The sequence below is a fragment of the Leopardus geoffroyi genome, chromosome C1 (genome assembly GCF_018350155.1).
Source record: "Leopardus geoffroyi isolate Oge1 chromosome C1, O.geoffroyi_Oge1_pat1.0, whole genome shotgun sequence".
Classification (NCBI taxonomy): domain Eukaryota; kingdom Metazoa; phylum Chordata; class Mammalia; order Carnivora; family Felidae; genus Leopardus; species Leopardus geoffroyi.
In genome coordinates this window covers 787,305-804,539 of record NC_059328.1, presented here as the reverse complement: position 1 = coordinate 804,539, position 17,235 = coordinate 787,305, and the positions used below count along the sequence as shown (strand labels likewise).

The 17,235-nt window shown below is 54.7% G+C and overlaps 1 protein-coding gene across 5 annotated transcripts in view; it reads left to right on the top strand.

Moving 5' to 3' along the window:
* Nucleotides 1-9,631: 9,631 nt before the first annotated feature.
* The window catches only part of GNB1 (G protein subunit beta 1), a 90,443-nt gene continuing 82,839 nt past the window's right edge, over nucleotides 9,632-17,235 (top strand). Inside the window, exon 1 of one of the 5 annotated variants that reach the window (XM_045475302.1) lies at nucleotides 9,632-9,901. The gene's annotated coding sequence lies outside the window, so the exon portion shown is untranslated. Of the gene's footprint in view, nucleotides 9,902-9,985; nucleotides 10,115-17,235 lie in introns of those variants that run through there. The other 4 variants (XM_045475297.1, XM_045475300.1, XM_045475298.1 and 1 more) reach the window with 4 other exon arrangements.

Sequence of the window (17,235 nt, the reverse complement as noted above, 5' to 3'; positions counted from 1 at the left end):
TCAACGCCCAGCTGCTCGGACACCCTGGCATCACCCCTGCCCCGTCCGTGCCTGGATTCCTGAACCGCCACAAGCCTCCTCACCTCAGAATTCGTGGCCCTGTCCGGCCCGCCCAGCCCATCGCGCTACCCTGCACGGGGCTCACCCCACCCTGAGGCAGCCAGAGGGGGCCCTGCCCCTGCACAGACCCCCCAGTGGTTCCCACCACTGTCCGCCTCACCGCCACGGGCCTGAACGGAGCTGACCACCACCTCCGAATGGCGGAGATTCTAAGACACCACCCGCAGCCTTCTCCTCTCTGAGTTCACCTTTTTTAAGGAGTAGCTGATAAATGCCAATGGCCTTTTTTTTTTTTTTTTCCCCAGAGAAAGAAAAGTGGTTCCTCGAATTCCTGTGGCATCGCAAGGGACTCCAAGTAGCCCCAACAATCTTGAGAAAGAGCAGAGTTGGGGAGTTGGAGGACTCACACTTCCTAATTTAAAATTTATACAGCGGCGCCCGGCTGGCTCAGTCCGTGGAGTGTGCAACTCCTAATCTTGGGGTCATGAATTCGAGCCCCGTGTTGGCCATAGAGATTACTTAAAGTAAAATTAAATTGTCCACCTCGGCCTGTCCTGTGGGCCACGTGTTCCTGTGTCCTCCTCTTATTGGCCGTGGGTGAGCACCTGACCCGGGACGCGCCACTCATGAGCTCCTGAAACATTTCTGGCATAAAACCCACAAATCAGAGCTTCGCTTGGGCCGCCTGGCTGGCTCGGTCGATGGACTGTGTGGCTGAGTCTTCATCTCAGGGTTGTAAGTTCGAGCCCCACATTGGGTGTAGAGATTACTTAGGAATAAAGAAAAGGGGCCTCTGTGTGGCTCACGTAAGCATCCAACTCTGGATTTCAGCTCAGGTCAATATCTCAGGGTCGTGGGGCGCCTGGGTGGCGCAGTCGGTTAAGCGTCCGACTTCAGCCAGGTCACGATCTCGCGGTCCGTGAGTTCGAGCCCCGCGTCGGGCTCTGGGCTGATGGCTCAGAGCCTGGAGCCTGTTTCCGATTCTGTGTCTCCCTCTCTCTCTGCCCCTCCCCCGTTCATGCTCTGTCTCTCTCTGTCCCAAAAATAAATAAACGTTAAAAAAAAAAAAATTAAAAAAAAAAAATATCTCAGGGTCGTGAGATCAAGCCCCACATCAGAGTCCACACTGACAGCACGGATCCTCCTTGGGATTATCTCTCTGCCTCTCTCTGCCCCCCCCCCCCCCGTCTCTCTCTCAAAATAAATAAGCTTTTAGAAAATTAAATAAGTAAAAATTTAAATTTAAAAATCTCAAAATAAAAAATGTATACGAAGCCACAGTGACTGGAACAGCGTAATATTGGCGTAAAGACGGTCATTTAGACACGCGGGATGCGATGGGGAGCCCAGAAAGAAACCCGCACATGTATGGTCAATTGATTTTCAGCAAGGGTGCGAAGACCATTCAACAGGGAGGGGACAGTCTTCAACAGACGGTGCTGGGAACACTGGATGTCCACGTGCAAGAGAATGCAGTTGGACCCCTGCCTCACACCACACATGAAAACTATCTCCAAGTGGATCGGAGACCTAGATGTGAGAGTTAAAACTACGAAACTCAGGGGCACCTGGGTGGCTCAGTCAGTTAAGTGTCCGACTTCAGCTCAGGTCACGATCTTGCAGTCTGTGAGTTCGAGCCCCACGTCGGGCTCACTGCTGTCAGTACAGAGCCCACTTCAGATCCTCTGCCCGCCTATCTCTCTGCCCCTCCCCTGCTCACGCTCTCTCTCTGTCAAAAATAAACATTAAAAATAAAATTATAAAATTCTTAGAAGAAAACACAGGAGTAAGTCTTCATCATCTTAGATTTGGCAATGGTTCCTTAGATGTGACACCAAAAACCACTATGACCAAGAAAAAAAAAGGAGAAAGAGATAAATTGGACTCTATTAGAATCGAAACCTTTTGTGTACCAAATGACCCTACCAACAGAGTTAAAGTACAACACAACAGGAGAAAATATTTGCAAATCATGTATCAGATAAGGGTCTAGTGTCCAGAATATGTAAAGAACTCTTACAACTCAACAACCACAATAAAAGTTCAAAAACAGGGAAAGCGGGACACCTGGGTGGCTCAGTCAGTTAAGCGTCCGACTTCGCCTGCAGCCACGACCTCGCAGTTCATGGGTTCGAGCCCCACGTCGGGCTCTGTGCCGACAGCTCCGAGCACGGAGCCTGCTTCAGATTCGGTGTCTCTTTCTCTCTCTGCCCCTCCCCCTCTCATGCTCTGTCTCTCTCTCTCAAAAGTAAGTAAACTTAAAAAAAAAAAAAAAGGCAAAGATCTGGAAGAGACATTCCTCCCAGGAAGATATACACGTGACCTCTAAGCACACAAAAAGATCGACAAAGAGTGGCAGCGGCCCAAATGCCCATCCGCCGATGAATGGATAAGCGGAGGGCGGTGTATCTCAGCCCTGGGTCTCTCAGCCACAGAAAGCCATGGAGCACTGACATCATGGACGAACCTTGAGGGGATGGCATGGGAAGAGACTGCCTAAGGGGCACGGGGTTCCCTTCCGGGCTGATGGAAACATTCTGGAACGAGGTGACGGTTGCAACGGGAACGGGAACATACTCAATGCCAATCAACTGCACACTCCGATAGGGCCTCACTGGTACACTTTGTGTTGTGTGTATCTTACCGATTTAAAACAAGAAGCCGGTGTGGCCGAGCCCTGTGGGGGGCAGTGCCTGAGGGTGTCCCCGTCTCGTTGGGGGAGTAGGGGGTGCCCTGTGAGCAGGAAGTTCTTCGTGGAGACCCTGTGCCCTGGGCTGAGCCGGGGGTGGGGTGGGAACAGGGGCGATCGGGCTGCGGTGCTGATCCCTGCCCCCTCTTGGGAGGGGCTGTGTTGGAGGGTCTTTTTGTTGGAGAGGACAGTCCTTCCAGGTCTGTGCCTGAGGACAGGACAGGGGGCAACTGGGACGATAACCAGGATACAGGCCCAGGAGAAACGGTCATTCTCGCCGGGCACCCAGGGGCCCGGGTGCGCCACTGTGTCCAAACCCAGGTGACACGAGGTGGCAGATGTGGCCCGGCGGCCTGTGGATGACGTGGCACGGGACGTGGCACGATTTGGTAGGTGATGGGGCGTGACAGACGGGATGCGGCCTAGTGAGGGCGGAGATCTGGGCCTGTGTGACTTAGGGACCCACATGCCCTTCCCTCTGTGCCGCTGTGCTGGCTCCGTCCTGCTTCCCCCGCTCCAGGGGAGGCTTCTCAGTGGCTGCCTGAGACAGGACAGTGGGTTCGGGAAGGCTTGGCAGGCACCCCAGGCGCTGGGCCGCCCACCCCTCCCCGCTTGCCTGCTGGGGCCACAGGTGCAAGCTGTTTCCCGGGCAGGTGCTGGTGGAACTGAGTCCCAGGGCACCATCCGTGGGGAGGTGAATCCCCAGAACAGACAGGGTGCCCCTCCCCGGGCAGGGCACCGGCAGTGGCAGGTCAGGGGGGCTGGAGACCAGCCCCCCTCCCATTTCCCTGGACAGGTCCCTGTGATTCCCCCACCACGTCCGCATCAGTCCCTGCTCGTGTCTGCAGCAGAAACCAGGAGACGGGGTAGTGTGCAGGCTGCCCCCACTCTGGGGGAGGGGTGTCATGCCTGGGCTCAGGCTAGTCACCCTGCACGGACCTGCAGCCCACCAAGCCGGTGTGGCTTACGCTGGTATGTGCAACACTGGGGCTGTGTCCCCACCGCCTGGCCTCAGGGACCCCCCTCCAAGCATCCTCAGGCCTGTTGTGGCATCTCAAGACAGGAGGCTTGGCCAGGCCAGGGCCGAGGGGGGTGCCCAGAGTCCCAAGGCCTAGCTGAGGCAGCGGCTGCCCCCAGCCCCCCACCCGGCAGGTCCCCTCTGCCAGACCTCATCCATTCTGGGCACTGTGCCTCCCTGGCCTGCCCTCTTTCACCTGATCGTGGGCGTGAGGGTCTGGGTACGCCCCCTCTGACCCCTGGCTCTTCCTAAGTCTGCATCACACTTTCTTGGTCTCTGGTGAGTGCTCCCAGCCCTGGCCCAGGATACCCCGGGGCATTGCTGGCAGCTACGTTCCAGGGCTGGGCAGGTGATGGCCTAGATGTGGGGAACAGCTGTGGCCTCCTCGACCAGGGAGTCACCCAGACCAGGACTGGAAATGAGGCCGGGGTGGGTGGGAGCGCGGACTGTCCCCTGGGGCGCCCTTGATGCCCCTTGCCCCAGAAAACCCCAGAGGCTGCTTTGGGGTTGGGGGCACAGCAGCCAAGGAAGGTGGGCTCTGTTCCCAGCATCCAGTTCCAGGACGGAGCAGGCCAGGGGCTGGGGCAGACGGGCCTCAGCCAGGAGGAGCTGGGAACTGGGGCCTCTGCAGGCCTTGAACTCGACAGAGGCTTCCTTTTCCTCTATGAGTAGCTCAACTGTTGCCCAAACCCTGCTTTCGGCTAGGAAGCAGGTAAGGAAGGACCCCTGTGTTTGTCTCTGTCCAGAAGCCCTCCTCCTCCTGGTGACAGCACCTGCCTTTGCTCTGGGTGCTGGGTGGTGTCCCAACGGGGCACAAGCTGTGGCCCCTCCATTCCCTGCCTCCAGGGCCACATGAATGTGACGGAGGCCCTTCAGAGCCTTCCCGGGGTCAACATACAGATATCTCAGTCTTGGGAGCCCTGTGGCTGCTAAGCTGGAGACATAGGAAGACACGCCCTAGCGGACACAGTCTCTCTCAGGCAGAGAGAGAAAAGGAGGCACCAGAACGGGGGAAGCAGAACCAGGAGGGGAGCCCCAACAGCCTGACCGAGCGCCTGGATCCGTGTATACCTGAAGCCTGGACATCTGCTCGTAGACTCGTGCCCTGAGCGAGTCAATTGCCTCTTTTCACGTAAACTGGTTTAAGCTTCTGTGACTTGCTACCCTGAGCCCGATTGACCCCACTGGCACGTGGACACTTAGTGAGCATCTGTGGGGACACACGTTTCTGGGGTACATGTGGGGGATACTGCTGTCCTCGATAATAGCCACGTTTTTCTCTACTAGAGGGGTTTGTATTTTCAGCCCAAGGTGTCTCGCTCCACAAACGACACGGAAAGCCTCTGTCTGGGCTCACCTGTGGCAGCCAGAGCCACCGGATGGAGCCAGGCCCCCCAGCGGTGCTAGCACAGGTCCGCCATCTGCGGTGAGACTAGACGTGCCCATCACACAGAGCCCCACAGAGGAAGAAGGGCCCTCTTGTTACCAGCGCCCCGGGAAGGCTGCTCCCGCGAACACCGGAGCTGAGCACCGCCCCCACGGGCTCAACCCACTCGGGACGGCGCCCTCTGGGAGTGGCAAGGATGCCACCTGGACCTTCCCTTGGATGTCTGCTCCAAATCTTAGGGGAGACATGTCTTGTGTTTGCCGCCCCCCTCACTTGGCACGTCCTGATTCCCCACTACCCCTCAAGTTTGGGGGCCCCTATGAGGGATGTCTCGTCTGTGAACAGAGGCAGGTGACCGGGAGGATCATGGGCTTGGAGGGCAGGTCACAAGAGGCATGGTAGGGGACTTGGGGACAAGGGACAGACCTGGGAGAGTGAGGGGGAGGGTCTGCCGGCAGCTGGGCGAAGTAGCCAGCACCCTCCCAAAGGCCGACAAGGCACACTCTGCCCCTGCCGGCCCCGGCCTTGACCTTCTCTTGGGCTCTGAAGCTGTGCACCCCTCCCACCCCTGCACCTCCACGGGCTTTCCTTCAGCCGACAGTCACCTTTTTGCTCTCCCTGTGTCCCTCCAGGCAGCTCCCGTGGGCACCCGTATCACGGTGGACCCGTGGTCAGGGACATGGGTCTTCTTGGCACCCGTGGGCCCTTGGGAAGTGTCTGCCGAGAGAAGGAAGGAGGGGCGGGCTTCCTCACTCTCCTGACCCTGTTCTGTCACCAGACCCTGCCGCTGGCAGCCTGCAAACTAATTAGGGCTTCTTCTGGATTACCTACATTTTGCACCTCTCCCTCTCTTCCTTGTCCCAGTCCTGTCCTTTGGGGCCAGGGGCCAGGGTCAGGCTCTGGCTCACCTGCCAGAAGGGAAGACAGGATGGCTTTGTGATAGAGGCACGGACGGTGCTCTGCGGGAAGGGAGCTCCGGAGACCCTTCGAAGCCAGGCTCGGAGCGTGGCCCCTGGGCTTGGGTCTGGATCACGTGCACAGATTGTGTGAAGAATTCAGATTTAAAAAGACCTACTTTCCGGTCAGACAACTTCCTGCTACAGAGCAGATGGGGCGGGGGCATCCGAACAACGCATTTGCACACCCCAGGTTTTCAGTGAAGGCCGGGCACCGAGCCAGGCACCAGGCCAACCCCTTTCACCCTCGGGCCCTGCTCAGCCCTGCAGCCACCGGGCCGGCCCTGCCCAGGGCGGGGCGCAGCGGACGGGTGTGGCTACGGACTCAGGACTTCAGGCTGATCTCTAAGCCACTTATCTAGAGAAGGAGGGAGTGTCACCAGGAAATCAGGAGAAGCCTAAGTTCTTGGCCAGCTGGGCACAAATTCTCCAGGCAGTGGCAGCGGGTCCACCGTGAGCCCTGATTTATGCCCCACTGAGGAGGGCGCTGGCAGCAGATGAGGGCCCTAACTGCAGAAGGCCGGGGGCAGGGGGGAGGAGAGGAGGGAGGGAGGGCAGCTCCCCAGAGCGTGCTTCCTGCCCTCAAGGTCCAAAGGGCTCTGGCTGGAAGCTAGAAGCTCCAGGGCTCCTGATAGCTGACCAGGGCGGGTGTCCCTCTGCTCCCTGGGGACTAGAGCTGGGAGAAGAGCCCCGGCCCCCGGCCCCCGTGGCTTGTGTATTTTGAAGGGAAATGAGGCCCTGGGCTGTGCAGGGGACCTGGAAATGAGGACCCAGGGCTCTCTCCTCCTTTCCTCCTGCCTCCCCCTCAACTTTGCCATCACGTTCATCCATAAACACACAAAGGAGGATCCGGGCCTGGGCCCCAGGTCAAATTCCAGGGAAGGGCTTGCCCTACCCCGCACACCTAAGGTTAGCTGGGGCTCCAAACCCTCAGATGGCTGGTGTAGGCACTGGCCTGGTGTCTTCGTGTGTGGCCTTGTTCTGTGGCCTTGGTGTACCTGGGGATGGGCCCAATCAGGTCTGTGGTGACCTGTGGGATAGGAGAGTCAGGCCTGCAGCCTGGTGCCCACCGTGGACCTTGGGCAGGCATGAAGGGATCCCGGCTGGTGAGGTGGGCGTTCTGAGGGTCCCCCCAGGCCCCCTCCCATCCCCACAGGAGTACTCAGGTCTTCACAGAGACCACTCACCCCCTTGCCCGTTTCCTTCTGCTCTGCTGCTGGCCCTACCCCCCCAGCCCCTTCCTCCTTCTCCTCCTCCTTTCCCCCTCCTTTCTTGCCTCATTTTCCTCTTCTCCCTCCACATTTCCACTTCTCTAAGTCCTGGACCTAGGTGGGCACTGACAGCTGGCGTCGGACCTGCTGGATTCAGAGGAATGTCACTGACCCCGAGTCTGCGGCCTTGGGTCCATTGCTTCTGGGACGCACCTGCCAACGCCCAGGACACTCACCTTTCCGACTACGCGTCATGCGCCTCTCCTCTGGAGCAGTGGGCGATGCCACAGAGTCCCCAGGGCCTTGTCCTGGACACAGTGACCATTCGGTTCCAACCTTGCCCACTCCCCTGCCATCTGGTCCTCATGCTGAGTCTTGTCCGTCTCATTGAGATCGCAGAGCATCACCCGCACACCTTGCGCCCATCCCACAAACGTTCCCCGAGGACCCACTGTGCACCTCATGCCCTACTTGTCAGGTAGAACAGCGGGCAAGGGAGTTAGTGCCATCTGCAGCCGGGGACATGGGCAAGGAGCAAGCAGCCCATGAACGAACCACGTGAGGTCTCGGGGATGAGAGCTCTGAAGAGAAATGTAGCCAACGAGCCACTGGGGCAGAGAGCCGGGAGACCTCTCTGTGGGGGAGACCCTCCGGGGCAGATGGAGTCACAAGGGCAAAAGGCCAGAGGGCAGGTGTGGTGACCTGTGTGTTTAAGGAGCAGAGAGGGGTCAGAGTGCAGGACAGCAAGGGCAGAGGAACCTGGACATTGTGGGAGGGGCAATGGGAACTGTCATGTCTGCTGAGCAAGGTGGACATCCGGGCTGCCGTGGGGACTGTGGTGACCTAGAGGAGGTCAGAGCCCGTGTGGGGTGAGGAGGGTGGCGGCAATCACGGGAGATTGGTTATATTGGGGGGGGGGTACTTTGTGTGTGTGTGCATGTACATGTATGCTTGTGCATATATACACTCCCCAGCTCCTGCTGCTGAAGCAATGGTACTCCAGTAACAGTGAGTACACCTGCAGCCCTGATCCTGGCTTCTAAACACCACTCCCCACTAAAAGGAACCAGGACTTCTCGCAGAAATGGCTGAGCTCAGGGCTGGGCAGGGAGGGTCTAAATTGAACCGGGAATATCCTGTGCCAGGAGAGGAGAAGGGCTCTGGGAATGATGGGGACATGCTTGAATGCTGATAGGAAGGCCCCACAGAGTGGGGGGGGGGGGACCACGAATGCAGCCCACACCTGGGTGGGAAGGTATGGGCTCCCTGCTGGAAGGATTACACACAGGCTGGGAGGAGCAGAGGCCTGCATCTGGCCTGGGTTGATTAGGGTCAGGGACTGCAGGCTCTGAAGGGAGGAAGGCAGTGGGTGCGTGGTTGTTGCAGCGGGGGAGCCAGGGGTCAGCTGGAAAGAAAGAGGTGGTGGTTGGGGACTATTCCACTGACTTTCCTGGGGGTGTCTACAGGCTGCGCACATATGACCCATGTCCTCCTCCTACCTGACCCCACCTGAGGGGCTTCATTTCTCAGCGGCCTTTGCGGAGGTGGGCCACGCGTTTCCCTCCCGACACTCTTCGGTGGTCACACGTCCCTGCCCAGGCAGCCATTCCGAAGAGAAGTGCCTTGGGCTTGACCTCCCGAGGCCACACTGCTCACACCTGCCCAAGCTCCCATGAGCCCCGGGACCGGCCCCGTCCACCGGGTGGCGGGCGTCCACTCCTGGGTGAGCAGAGGCTGGGCATCTGCGGAGGCGGACCCGGTCGAGCAGGGGTCCCTCTGGGATTTGGTCAGCTCGGTTGCACCCCCAGGCCTGAGGGCTGGCTTGGGTTGGGTGTGTGCACATGTGGGTGCCCGTGCAGAGTGCAGATGTGGGGTGCCGAATGCAGAGTGCAAGTGCAGGGTACTGAATGCAGGGTGCAGGATGCCAGGCGGGAGTACTCGGCACGTGTGCGGGATGCGCGTATGGGACACGGGTGTGGGGTCGAGACAGTCCCCACCTCTGGTCCTGCGGCCTCCACTCACATCCACTTGGCGGGGAAGCGAGCGGGTCGGCTCAGGGCTCCCCGCGCAGTCCCTGGGCCACCAGCGAGGCTGGTGCCCGGGCCACCAGGGCTGGGGGGGGGGGGGGGGGCCTTCCGGAGCCCGTTCTCCTACGGCCAGCGCGGCCCCTTTAAGCCGCTCGCGCACGCTCCCGGGGTGGGCGCAGGGAGGAAGCGCGCGAGCGTGCGCGCGCCGGGGCCGCGGCCGGGCCGTGCGTGCGCGCGCGACGTGCGCGGTGACGCGGCGTGGGGTTTCCCGAGGCTGCGGGCAGGGGCCGCCGCGCCCATCCCGATGGCTGGAGGCGTCTGAGGGGCGGACGGAGGCGGCGGCGGAGCGGGAGCGGGAGCGGGAGCGGGCGCGGGCGCGGGAGTGGAACAGCCGCCGCGGGACCGGACCGAGCCTCGCCGGCGCACCTGCCCGCAGCGCCCGCGGAGCGGCCCGAGCGCGACCACCTCCAGAGCGGCGGCCGAGGCGGCTGAGGCGGCTGAGGCGGCTGAGGCGGCTGAGGCGGCGGGGCGCGGGCGCGTCAGGCGGGACGAGGTGAGCGCGGCAGCCCCTGCCCCGCGACCCGGGCCACGGCCCCTCCCCACAGTCGCCTGCCAGGAGCCGCCCCGCCCCCACCCTCCCCGCCCCCACCCCGCCGCGGGGCCGCGTCTTCCTGCCCCGCCCGGGTGGGGTCGCGGGCCGGGAGCGGGCGGGGACCCTGCGGGCCTCGGCTGGGGCCGGGGTCTGGGCGGTGGTCCGGTGTCCCAGGTCCGGGGCTCGGGATGTGCGGCCGGGGTCTGGGCTCTCTGGCCGGGATCAGGGTCCGGATTTCGGGCCCTGGGGCCAGGGTCGGAGGGGCTGGAGGCTAGGGTCTTGGGGCGGGGGCTTGGGGCCCTGAGGCCAGGTCTGCGATCCGCGTTCTGCGGGGTCCTGGTTCCAAGCCCGCGGTCCTGGCTTCTCGGTCTGGGGTCCCGGGTCGGGGTCCGCCGTCCTGGGTCCTGAGTCGCGGTCCGCGGTCTGGGACCCGGAGTCCGGGGTCCTGGGTCGGGGTCCGCGGTCCGATCCGGCCCGATCTCACTGGGGGCTGTGCGCCGGAGGCTGGCCGGGGAGGAGGTGCGCTGGGCCGGGGTCTGCAGGCCGGCCGGGTCGGGGCCGCGAGAACAAAGGGAGCGGCGGGGTTCTGCAGGGGGTCGAGGTGCTCGTCCCTTGCCTCGGAGAAACGCTCTTTTAAATACACCTTTTCTGGGGACTCTGAAGTTAGTGCTTGCTGGTGACACGATGAAGAAAGGGGGACAGTGAAATGAGGAAGCTGAGGCCCGGCCAGCGGCTGCCCGCGGGTGGCAATTCGGGGTGGATTTAAGGCAGAAACAAAGAGCTGTGCCGGGAGGACCGAACGGTGCGATCCTCGGCTATTTTCGTTTTTACCGAAAAGTGGGAGGCAGCCCCGTCGCGAGCCCGTCGTCGTTTTCCCCTCGCCGGGCGCGGAGCCCGCGGGGCGGGGCGGGGGGCCCGGGAGGCCGGGCGGCGGCGGCCCCCGCGGCGGGGCCGGGCCGGGGTCCGCGCGCCCCCGCGCCCCCGCGCCGAATGAATGGCTCGGGCCAGGCCCCGCTACAAGATGGCGCGTCGCCGCCGCTGCCATTGTCAGCCGCCGCGCGCTCCCGGCCGCCTGCGCCCCGATTGTGCTTTGGGCCCCATTTACATTATTTAGAAGGGCCAGGGTGGGAGGGAGGGAGGAAGTGACCCCGGGCTGCGTGTCGCCCTTCGTCCTGCGAGCTTTTCGGTGGCAGCGGTGGGGGTGGGGGAGGAGTTGAGCTGAAGATTCCACCCGGGTGGTGGCTGAGCCATTGGACTTTTGAAGACACCCCCCCCCTTCACCCCCCGTATTTTTCTTTGCGAATTATGTTAGGTTCAGAAGGTATTGAAGCGTGTCTTAAGTCCTTTAAATTATATAGTTAGCATACGGAAGTAGTACTGGCTGTATCTACTTAATTCCTCTTTGTGGAAGCTTTTTAGTTTGGATTGTGAGATTTCATTTACTGAAGAAAAACAGCGATGTATGAATTTTTATGTTGGGAAGGGAAGTTACTGGACATTGACAGCTACGGAATACATGACTGAATTTGTGTGTCAACGATGTAGACCTCTTAAACTGTGGTTTTAGTTGGGGGGTGTTTTTTGTGTGTGTTTTCGTTTTACAATCCATCTGATAACAGTGATCTCAATATTTGATGATTAAGCAGCTGCTTATGAGATTGATTATTAACTAAGAAAACGTGTAGATTATTTTTATGATTACCAAGTAAATGGAAGTAGTATTAGCTTTGTAAGAAGTTCCTTTTAAGTCTAGACAGTGGGTAAGGTCTTTAGAGTGTTAGCAGTAAGGTTTTTACGTGAATTCTTTGCTTTTGAATTTGAAGCTTTAATCTTTTTTGGAGGTAGAGAAGTAAGGTCTTAGTCTGAATTCTGCTAAGGTAGATAGAGTCTATTCTAGATTCTTCCGGAAGGTATATATTGCAACAAGAAAGTGAATAGGCAGTTCCTTTTTTGCTTCCTTACTAATATTGGGTGTGTGGGTGGGGACAGAGTTGGTGCCACCAACATGGAAACAGTCTGAGAACCTCCACACAGCACAATTGGATGGTAGCTTCTGGCTTGATTGAACTCTCTAACGACTAGACTTGGCCAGAAATGGAGAGCAACTGGGGTGGTTCATTAGAGGCCAACTCGTCAGACCCTGTAGGGGGTGGGGGGGGGGGTGGGGGGTTGGGGGTGAGGTCTCCAGTCTTTGGAGGCTGTGAGGCCCGACTGCAAGTCTGTCCCGAGGTTAGTGCTCCCGGCCTCGCAGGCATTGCAAGTGCTACAAGGTTTTCTTAGTGAGAATTTGGGAAAGCAAAGTTAAGTTTTGTGACTGTGCCTGTGGCTTATTCCCATTTCTTTCTGCTGGGGAACCAGTGTTAGGGCTACATTTCATCTGCTGGAACGAATGTGTATGGAGGAGATCGTTCATGCAGTTTTGACTCAGAACTGACACTTTCTTAGATGAACACACCTATCAGACAAAAGCCTCTCCTCCAGTAAGGTACTGGAGTTCACAGCAGGGCTGTATTTAGATCACCAAAGAGGTGCTCAATCATTTAATGTCCACTGAAGAACATTCATGATACCTTAGGAAAGATTTCTTGGTTTGATATTTTGAGTTACTTCTGTTTTTTTTTGGGGGGGGGGTTGAAGTAAGTTTCCTCAAATTTAATTTTAATCTCTAAACAGATTTAAAAGAGTGTTAAAAGCCTGCAGAATAATGTGTTGTCTTTTTTTAAGGACTAAAACTTAAAACCTCTTCAGATTTTTTCATGCTTAGTGACTTTGATTGCAAAGCTTGAATCACCTTGGTAGACTTCTAGTGACAGCTTGAGAAAGAAAGGGACTGATTTTATGAGGAGTTAACTTTTATTTTTTAAAGCTTTGTTCTGTTACATTGCTAAAAATTTCTGTTGTCCATTGGTTTGATTGAAAAAGTTGTATTTCTCCAAATAGCTTTGAGAAAGGTCTTTAGGATATCTGTAGACTTACCTACCATCAGTTGGCTTTTTAGCGAATACATACTTTAATGAGTAACACTGATTTGATTTTAGACCTGTGGTATTGGCATCTATCTTCATTGGGTTGTTTTTTTTCTCTCTGCCCGTGTTGGTTTTTCTGGCTCATGTTGCTTTCCAAATTGGATTAAATTCTTACTGTCTACAGACTTTGGCTTTGAAAAGCATTAGTGGATTGGTAACAGATATCCTCAATTTTATTATCTGGGCTTGACCATATGGCATGCTATATTATTTTGAAACCCCTATTAGTGTGAGTCCAGTAAGGCAGTGAACAAAAAATCTTCAACTCCTTTAACGCTGGGAAAAATTCTGATCGCAGGTTTGCATTCATTGCTCTGTGGTTAGAGAAATTATGAAGCAGATGGGCCAGTTAAGTGTTTGGTTTTGTGAACATGAAGGGGTAAAAGGAAGCTTAGATTGAAACAGGTCAGATACGCATTTCACAAACGGACAGACGCGTTTGTGACACTGGAAGGAAGGGCGGTCTAAGTGTGTGTGGGGGGGTGTGTATACATTGAGTAACTCGGCATCATGTTGACTATTCTGGGAAAAAAAAAAAAAAAAAAGAATACCATTTCTTTTTAAAGCTATGGGTGTTGTTCCAGAACTCTTATTTAGGAAATATAGACAATCTATAGACCTTCAGATTGGTCAGAGGATTTAGTGGAATGCTAAAAGCTTTTTAAACCTTTTAGCCCTCCTGTTCTTGTGGCAGTGCCTGCCTGGCATTAGGTGCCACAGTAATCGATGGAAAGAAATTACTGCTGGCCTCCAGTGATCTAGAAAAGCTTCCCGTTTTGTAGAGCAGTGTTGTTTTCTTTTTCTTTCTCTCTCTCTCTCTCTCTCTTTTTTTAAGACTTAAGTATCTGCTTATTTGACTTTTTGAAATTTTAAATTTTTTAAAATTAGAATTTCTGGGCAAAACCATTTTTTTTTAAGTTTGTTTATTTATTTATTTAGAGAGAAAACACCAGCGGGGGAGGGGCAGAGAGAGGGACAGAGGATCCGAAGCGGGCTCTGTGTTGACAGCAAAGAGCCCGATGTGGGGCTCGAACTCATGAACTCTGAGATCGAGACCTGAGCTGAAGTTGGATGCCTAACTGAGCCATCCAGGTGCCCCTGGGGAAAACCATTTCTACACGCATGGATTTAAAAGACAGGGGGCATCTGGCTGGCTCAGTTGGTAGAGCTCACCCCTCTTGATCTCGAGGTGTGAGTTTGAGCCCCACATTGGAGGTAGAGCTTACTTAAAAAAAAAAAAAAAAGAATCTACTTCTGAAATCATTGTTGCACTATGTATTAACTAACTTGGATGTAAATTTAAGAAATAAAAAAAAGTAAATAAAAGATCAAGTCAGGGTTATCTGGGGTAATTTTAAAGAGATTATTCAGTTGAACCTATATTGCCACTGATAAAAGGTTATGATTTAATAATGGCCCTCCTTCCTAGGGTGGCTGTTAGTTGACAGATGTGTGAAGCTCTTCGAGCAGCGCCTTGCCCACAGGACGCCCATTAGCCATTTCTGCTGCTGGTGGCCTTGCTTTGTAAAAATTTCCTGAACCGTGATCATGTTAGATAATGTAAGAAGACAGCTTACTGAAAGATTTGTTTTTTCTTTCTTCCAAATGGTTCCCGAGGAATATCATTAATTTGGGGAACGGAGCAAATGTGTCAGCTGTCTTTAAAAATCCCTGTCATTTATTTACCACCCCACTTTCTCCTGAGTCTTCTCACATTGTTTGCTTTTCTTGAAGGACTTTCTTTACCTTTATAGTAGAATTTTGATCCTATTTGAAATTTGGATCCTATTTGAATTTTGATCCATTTTGAAAACTGGCAGAATTATTTTTTTTTAAAGATTTCACCACAGCCTGAATGATGACTTGTTTTGATTTTACAAAACTTTGGTGTCCCTTGATTTGCCAATTAATGACAGTAATAATGAAATATTTTTCATATATTCTTATGAATACTATAACTGGAAATTGGTTTAACAAGTGCTTATTCAGTACCTTGTCTGGTAGGTGCTGAGGCTATAAACTGCCATAGAGTGGGCGTGGCCCAGGGCCTCTCTGAGTTTATTGTTCGATAGAGAGCCTCACAAGCAGAAATGCAAAGGAGAAATGCACGGGCAGTGGGTTACAGGGTCAGCTAGGGTTCAGTGACTGCTTCTCAGAAATAAAGTGTTTTAAGTTGAGACCTGAAGCACCCTATATCTGGAGTGTGTCTGTCATGCATTTGGCGGGTGGAGGGGAAGGAAGGAGTGTTCCAAGGTGGGGGAGATGGTGTGTGTCTCACGCAGCCACCGATTGGCCTCCTTCACTCCCTGTGTCTCCACCCAGAACAGCGTCTATTGCGTGGTGGTGGTAGGTGCTCAGCGATTCCTTATCAGAATGAAAGAGAGCACAACAGCTCATCCAGGGATGGAAGTTCCAAAGGGCTGGAGGGTGGTAAGAAATGGACACTGAGAGCTCACAGTCTTAGGAAAGAGTTGCACTTTTACCTCAAGGGCTCTAGGGAGCCTTTAAAGAGTTTCAAAGAGCAGATTGAGGGGCGCCTGGGTGGTGCAGTCGGTTAAGCATCCAACTTTGAGGTCGTGATCTCATGGTTGGTGTGTTTGAGCCCCGCGTGGGGCTCTGTGCTGACAGCTCAGAGCCTGGAGCCTGCTTCAGATTCTGTGTCTGCCTCTCTTTCTGCCCCTCCCCTGCTCACACTTTGTATCCCACCCGCCCCCCCCCCCCACAAAAACATTTAAAAAATTAAAAAAAAAAAAAAAAAAAAAAGGCAGATTGACCTAATCAGGACCATGGCATGGTACTTGAGCTTGGAGCGTGTTCAGATGAGAAAGGAAGACTATGGTCAGAGCTCCCGAATGGGGTGCTTGGTGTAGAGATGAAGGCGTCTGGACTGGGGTGGTAAAGCTGGTGACTGAAAGATGGGGCGACTGAATGGAAGGTAACAAGAGAAAATGACCTCAGGAGTCTCTGTCCTGGGCATCTGGATGGCTCTTTGGCATTTACTGAAATAAGGAGCAGGAGCTGGGGGGGTGGGGTGTGAGTTGAGTTTGAGGACACTTGAGGCATTCCCATGGCCTCCAGCAAGGGTGGCTCAGCCTTAAGCTTTCTGCTGTAAAGCTCTTCTCCCAGAAGTTCCTTGTACTGTTCACTCCTTCATTCAGGTCTTTCTTCGTGGACTCCCTCCTCAGAGGGTGTTCTCTCATCTCATGAATCTCTACCATTTAAAAAAATCTTTTTTTTTAATGTTTATTTATTTTCCGGAGAGAGAGAGAGAGAGCCACTAATCTCAACCATTTTTAACCTGCTCTGCTTTCCTAGTCCTTGTGCTGATCTCCCTGCCAGTTCTAAGCTCCACGAAGACTAGAAGTTTGGTACACTACAGTATTACCAAGTCTCTGAAACAGGACGCGTGAGAAATATTTGGATTTTGAATATGTGAATGTGGAGCTCTGGAGGAGTGGTCTGAATTGGGAGGCGGGCCTTTCAGAGTTAACAGTATTTAGATGGTGATTGAAGTTTTGGAAATAAAGATTACTAGGAGCCGCGGGGGCGGGGGGGGGGGGAGTTCTTAAAGTGTGATCTGTGATTTATTTTTTATTTGTTATTAAAATTTTTTTAACATTTATTATTTATTTTTGAGAGACAGCGCATGAGCGAGGGGAGGGAGGAGCAAAGAGAGGGAGACACAGAATCTGAAGCAGGCTGTAGGCTCCGAACTGTCAGCACAGAGCCCAAGGCGGGGCTCGAACCCACAAACCGTGAGATCATGACCTGAGCCTAAGTCCGATGCTTAACTGACAAAGCCACCCAGGCGCCCCAGATTTTTTTATTTTTAATTTTAATAGATTTTTCTTAAGTAAACTCCACATCCAACATGGGGCTTGAACTCACAACCCCAAGATCAAGAGTTGCATGCTCTACCGACTGAGCCACCCAGGTGCCCCCTCAAAGTCTGATCTGTGACTCCTGTGGGTCCCTGAAACCCCTTTCAGGATCCATTCCATCAAAGCTACTTATACAGTCATTAAGATGCTATTTGACTTTCACTGTGTTGACGTTTGCATTGATGGCACACGAGCAGTGGTAGGTTAAACTGCTCGTTCTTCAACACAAATTAGGGCTGTGGTATGAAACCAGTTATAGTATTTATTGTAGTCGTAGTATTCTTCATCATCATGAACTTGTGTTTAGAGAAATCCAGTTTAATATCTGATGAAGCATAAAAGTAAACATTATTATACTTTAACCCCGATACCTGTTTTCTTCCCATCT